The sequence below is a fragment of the Pinus tabuliformis genome, chromosome 3_2 (assembly GCF_031772625.1).
Source record: "Pinus tabuliformis cultivar Carrire ecotype Pingquan chromosome 3_2, CPIR1, whole genome shotgun sequence".
NCBI lineage: Eukaryota > Viridiplantae > Streptophyta > Pinopsida > Pinales > Pinaceae > Pinus > Pinus tabuliformis.
This window is the reverse complement of record NC_142302.1, coordinates 500,905,701-500,911,700: the sequence shown is the minus strand read 5'-3', so window position 1 is coordinate 500,911,700 and position 6,000 is coordinate 500,905,701. Positions and strand designations below refer to the sequence as shown.

Here is a 6,000-nt window from a genome sequence, read left to right as displayed (position 1 = left end):
TATATAATCTTTATTTACTAAAAAATGTTTAATTATATTAAAAAAATTAATAAATTTTTTTTTTATTTACCAAAAAATATTTAATTATATTAAAAAAATTAATTAAAAAATAACCTTTATTTACTAAAAAATATTTAATTATATTAAAAAAATTAAAAAAAAAAATTAAACAATATTGATATAACTTATTTTACAATTTTATTATTGTTGACATGGTGGTTATCTTATCTACCACACCATGCTCTATACTCTCAAATTGCTACTTAAAAGCAGCGCTTAACCTTTACTTTGTATAGTATGAAATCGCTGCTTAAGAATGGCACTGAACCTTTCCATGTTTTCTGATTTATGACGATTTTTCCTTTGTCGAGAACTTTCTTTTATATTCCGAGAGTTTGTTTATTGTGTGTGGACTACTATTGGAAACTATGTATTGTGTGGACTACTATGGGAAAAATGGAGCTTAACAAATAGAGGGGCAATCAGGCACAACCATACTCGAATCTCGATCCCCATATCGGAGAAAAGAGTTGTCACTAACAAACCTGTCATTTGACATTTTCGTCGGAGAGGAGTCGAAGCCACGCTTCACAACCCGACTAAAGGGTCTGAAGCCATGGTTCGCTGTACGATTAAGAGAGCCGAAGCCGTCTCTCACAGTGTAGTCGCCGCGATTCACAGTCTGACGAGAGCAGTCGTTGCGAGAGGATAATCGAGGAAGGAGAGCTGTCATATTACCTCTGCGCTAATCCCCCACAGATCTACAACCTGTATCAACTCGAAGTTACTCACGGCAGTATTCACAGCGCGTATCAATTCAAAGGCGTTCACAAAAGAAAAGGAAAAAAATCGACGGTCCTTGAAGAAAGCCGCCATTCAGAAAGGGTTGTCGCAGTTCAAGTTGTATGTGGCCGCACTACCTAGTCTGGGTTTACCAGAGACAAAGAGTAGAGGTATTGCAGCAGAGTACACATTGATAGCCGCACGACCTATCCCAAGTCTACGACAACCCAACATTCAGAGAAACACGTCACTCACAGGTATTTTACCATTGTAAATTTTTTTCAGCAGATTTTAAAATCTGAGAATGGAAATCCCTCTAGAAAAATTTAATGGATATAACTTTCACACATGGAAAGTAAAGGTTCCAATGCAATTAACAAGTGAAACTTTGCAGTGAGTAGTGTAAGGTACTTAATCAGAACCTACACGGCCTAATACATGATTTATTGAGTAGTCCAAGACACTTAATTAGAACCGACACAACCTAATAAATTGATTGAGTGGCAGAACAGAGATCATCACGCCAATTCAATCATTAGCCTTGTTCTTTCGGATTCTGAATTACATCACGGTTATCTAAATAAATCTTGTTCGAAAACCTGGTAGTTGTTACAAAAGTTGTTTGATGCAAAAATGAGAAATGTAAAATTTAAATTACAATTATTTAGAGTCAGACTGGTTGTTGAGACTACAATGTCCAACCAAAGAAATGGTTTGAAGTAACTTATAAGACGATAAGCAGAAGTTGGTGTTAAAATAGAAGAAGAGGATGCAAAATCCATGTTGTTAAATAACCTACCTTCAACTAACAACAATGCTATTTTTCCATTAAGTCAGATGTTTTCACAGTCTTTAGATGATATGGGATCATCTCTTTTGGCGAAAGAGAAATGACTAAATTAAGAAGATTTAGAAAGTGCTCTCTATTCAAAAAATGTGTTACTTACTAGAAATCCAATGAGTAGAAAAACAGGGAAACAACTAGTCAAGGAAATTTTTGAGTGTTATTGCAGAAAAACAAGTCACATAACATAGAATTGTAAAGTACAAGCCAATGTTCTTCTAAAGGGGTAGGTTAAAGGAAAACAAGATATAGCTATGACAATGGAAAATCTAACAATTTAGAATCATCCGAAACTGATTATGAAGTTGCGAAGTGTGATGATGAAATAGAGGAGGATTATTTGTTTTGAGTGGTCAAATATTTGATGCAAGAGGGAATTGAAGAATGTTTAACTCAACATGGATTGTTTTAATTTAATTTTTTACATGTAACATCTCATTTCACAATCAAGCTTGCAAGTGAGTTAGAATGAGATTATTGGTACTTTGCCGGCCATGATCAACAATTGGCCCATGAAGACCAAACATGCGGTAAGTGGGATGTAAGTGGGATGCGAGCTTGAGCGATGAGGGCAAACAATTTATCCTCTCACATAAACTTCATTTGTACATTGGACTTAAAAGATAGTCATTTGGAAAAATGCTAGCTTCCCCAATCTCTGCTACTATGGGCTCCGACCATTGGCCATGGTTCTAGACCTAGGAGAGGGTTGCTCTCCTCCTCCCAATGTAGAGGTGATTGCCTTTAATTTCCTCATTGCTTCTATGGGGAAAACAATTCCGAATTCTTAGCCATCTAGATTTGTGAAGGAGATGGATCATATCCAGAAGTTAACCTCCTTGCCACATCCCTGAGGCACATGGCTTTGGCATTGCTCGAAAGAGGCCTCGCTGGTTAGTTCACTGACATTTGGCCTTTTCCCGATTCAATGGAAATATCATTGCAGAAAAATGGCAAGTTTTAATCAAATGAAAACTTTCTCATTACTTTTGTAGAAAAGGATTCTATGCTTCATTGCTCAAATCCAAAGACAATACAGATGTCATCTTCAGAAATGGTCCATATTTCTATGGAACTAAGGGTATGTATTTGAACCATTAGACCCTTGATTTTGACCATGAGCTTGATGTTCCCTTAGTAGTACTTGTTAAGGTCCATTTGCGTCACTTGTCACTCCATCGCAAGGGTGAAGATTCTCTTAGAAGCATTGGTAATTCTCTTGACATATACATTGACGGATTCGAGCCAAAGGTAGTCATTCTTGTAGGTGCAAGGCTTTGTGTAGAAGTGGACCTAGAGAAAGGGATGCTAGAATTTATCCTCCTAAATCTAGAAAAGTGAAAGCATGTGTAGAACTTGGACTATGAACAACTACCTTTCAAATGCAAAACCTATCAAGAGTATGGGTACTTTGCCAAAGATCGTAAGAAAATCCTTCCTCAAGCTCAAGTAGCATAATACAAGGAAGAACAATGGAAAATGATGAAGAAAATGATAGGTTCAAATCTTGCCAACTCCTTTGGCTCAAATCAAGCTTCGCCTTTGATTCCAAAGCAAGTAGTTTCGTCCAAGACTTCAAATCAATCTAGGTTGCACCCTCTCATTAGATTGCATCCTCAACCCCGACTCAAGCTATTTCATTAGGGAACAATACCTAGATTGCAAAATTGATTCCTACAACAAACATGTTCAACATTCCATCTCAAGAAGAGCTAGTTTCAATGATTGAAGTAATTGCCTTCTCTGTGAAAGAGCCTGGATCACTTTTTCAAGCTTGGTCGCTTATTTATATAGAAGCTCAAGTAGAAGCCCTCTAAACTCCTAAAGAAGATCTCATTTTGTGCAGTTAAGAAGAAATTGATCATGCTTATGAGAAAACCCATAAATGGTCCAATGGTGTAATGGCTAGAAGGAAATCTCAAAATAGCTTAAAGAGGAATGTAAAGAAGAAGGCATAGAGGAATAAAGACTCCTAAGAAAATGGTGAGAAGACAAACCAGGGATAAGTGTGAGGAAGCAACAAATAGAGAAAAACTTGCGGGCATCCAAAATACCATTGAAAACGCATTAGGAGGAGGAGTAAAACTCTACTTGTTAAAAAACCCAAGATCTCAAGTACCATCAAATAGTTAGTGAGGTGGTGGTTTCTAACCCTAAAATATTAAATAATGAAATTGGTCTCTTGTAGTTGTAGAGGTATGAGTAGCAAATCTAAAGAAGCTCTTGGAGCCTTAATCAGATTATAAAAGCCATCTATAATCCTTGTCTAGGAGATCGAATTAGGAGTGGCTGATATTCATGCTATCAGGACAAAGCAATGGAAAAATATTTTAGGCATAGTAGTGAGAGCTAGAAGAGCTTTGAGAGGAAATTGTAAAATATGGGACAATACGGTGTTCAACTTGGAATATTCACATCACACTAAGCTTTGGATCTTGACTGGCCTCTTTCATCAAGATACATGTATAAAGACTCATCTCTTTAATGTCTATATAGTAGTTTTCACATCCTTTAAGATCTAAGGACTTTTTTAGTCTTTTTGTATCAATATATATCTAATCTCTTGAGTTGAAGAAGAAAATGGAGAACAAACTCTTCTCATCAAACATCTTGATGAAGGGTATGGGCGATCTAAGATAATATAGTCATGTAAGATCCATGTTGGTAGAGAGTTTGTCTAGAATTTCCTGGCTCTTCTGCTTTTCACAGGATTTCTCCTGAAGCTACTTGTCTAGAATTTTGGTGGACTGATTCTGGGCTCTTCAGCCTCATATCTTCCTATTTGGTATCCTTGCAGGACAAATGGTCTATTAGATCTATGATAGGTCTATTTCTTTACTGTTTTTTGCTGGATACTATGCCTGTAATCAGTTGGCTATCTTGAGATACTCCGAGGGCTAAGAAGCTCATCTGAAACATGTAACAGTCTTTTATCAACGAAAGGTATGTTGTTTTTTTCACTTGAAAAAAAAGGTCAATCTTATAAAAGAAATGCTAGGCTAAGAGAGAAGACACACAAAACATATTGAGTACAAGACACAGTGAGAGTGAGATCTTAGTGGTTGGGTGGAGAAGGACTTCCATTCAAGTGCACTGGTCTGAGAAAGGTGCAAGGAGAAGCAAGGGAGATCCAGATCAGCCAAAACAAATCGAAGGAAAGATCCAAGACTTGATCAGCTGGATCAGATCCAGGTTCATTGTTGTATATGTAACATCCTTAGTGGGCCATTTTCCTACTAAGGGAGCTTGAGTAGGTTCTGATTTATTAATGAAGAATTGCTTAATTGGGAAGAAAACTTATGTGTGCTAATGTGTGTTTCAGATTGGTTATGTTATTTGCTTTTGTTGAATTTTTTTTTATTTTATGTTAAGATCTAGTTGTGCTTTTATTTAGTAGATCTTAAGATAATTTGCTGGGAAATAAGTTAGCTGCGTTATTGGGTTCAGAATTTAAAAATATTGTCTTATATGAAGTGATATATGATCTCTATGTGCTTGGACCTATCATGAAATATTGGATTCTCAGAGACTTTGATGCAACTATGATTATCTTAGTAAATGATTGTGGGATTTAACTCTTGATCAAACAATCCTTTAAGTAATTTGCAAAGCCAGATGGCCTCACAACTAGCAATATTGATTGCCATGTATTTTGTCTATATTGAGCTAAGTGCCACGAAAATTTGCTTCTTGTTGAACTAGGATATCATCGATGAATCCAAGCTAAAGTAGTGCCATGAGGTGCTTCTCCTGTTCGCTGCACTGTTTTCCCAATTTGAGTCTATATACCCTTGTAAATTCACTTCACCATTTCCAAGATATCATAGATCATACTCCATTGTGTCTCTCAAGTACCTAAGCACATGCTGTTATCCAATGCTTCTGCCTTGGCTCCACCATGAACTGACTCAAAGTGTTCATTGCAAAACACATATCTAGTTTGGTGTTGACCAAATACCTTAAAGAACCTATTAGTTGCTTTTATTATGTGAGATCCACCAACTTTGAATTTGAAGCTATCACATTCTATAGATTAATGATCATGGGTGTGGCATATGTTTATAGTCCTCCATCTGGAACCTCTGTAGGAACTCAATTGCATACTTATGCCACCCAAGGAATATTTCCCTTGGTCTCTACCATACCTCTAAAGCCAAGAAGTAATTCATCAAGCCAATGTTCTTCATCTCAAACTCAACATCCATATGTGCTTTGAACCTTGCAATGAATGTCTTTGCGCTTGTAAGAAAAAACTCATCTAGATACAAAACCAAAATGAGCAGATTAGTGCTAGTTCTTGAAACTATGTAACTACTTAGATGAATTACTGAAAAAAAACGTAACTAAAAACTAAAACCAAATCTACATTCACC

General features: G+C 36.4%; 1 protein-coding gene across 1 annotated transcript in view; it reads left to right on the top strand.

Annotated features, from left to right (window-relative positions):
• The first annotated feature begins 307 nt into the window (after positions 1 to 307).
• Positions 308 to 6,000, top strand: part of LOC149181481 (homeobox prospero protein) — a 47,153-nt gene continuing 41,460 nt past the window's right edge. The window contains exon 1 of the mRNA XM_089416634.1: positions 308 to 1,040. The gene's annotated coding sequence lies outside the window, so the exon portion shown is untranslated. The remainder of the gene's footprint in view (positions 1,041 to 6,000) is intronic.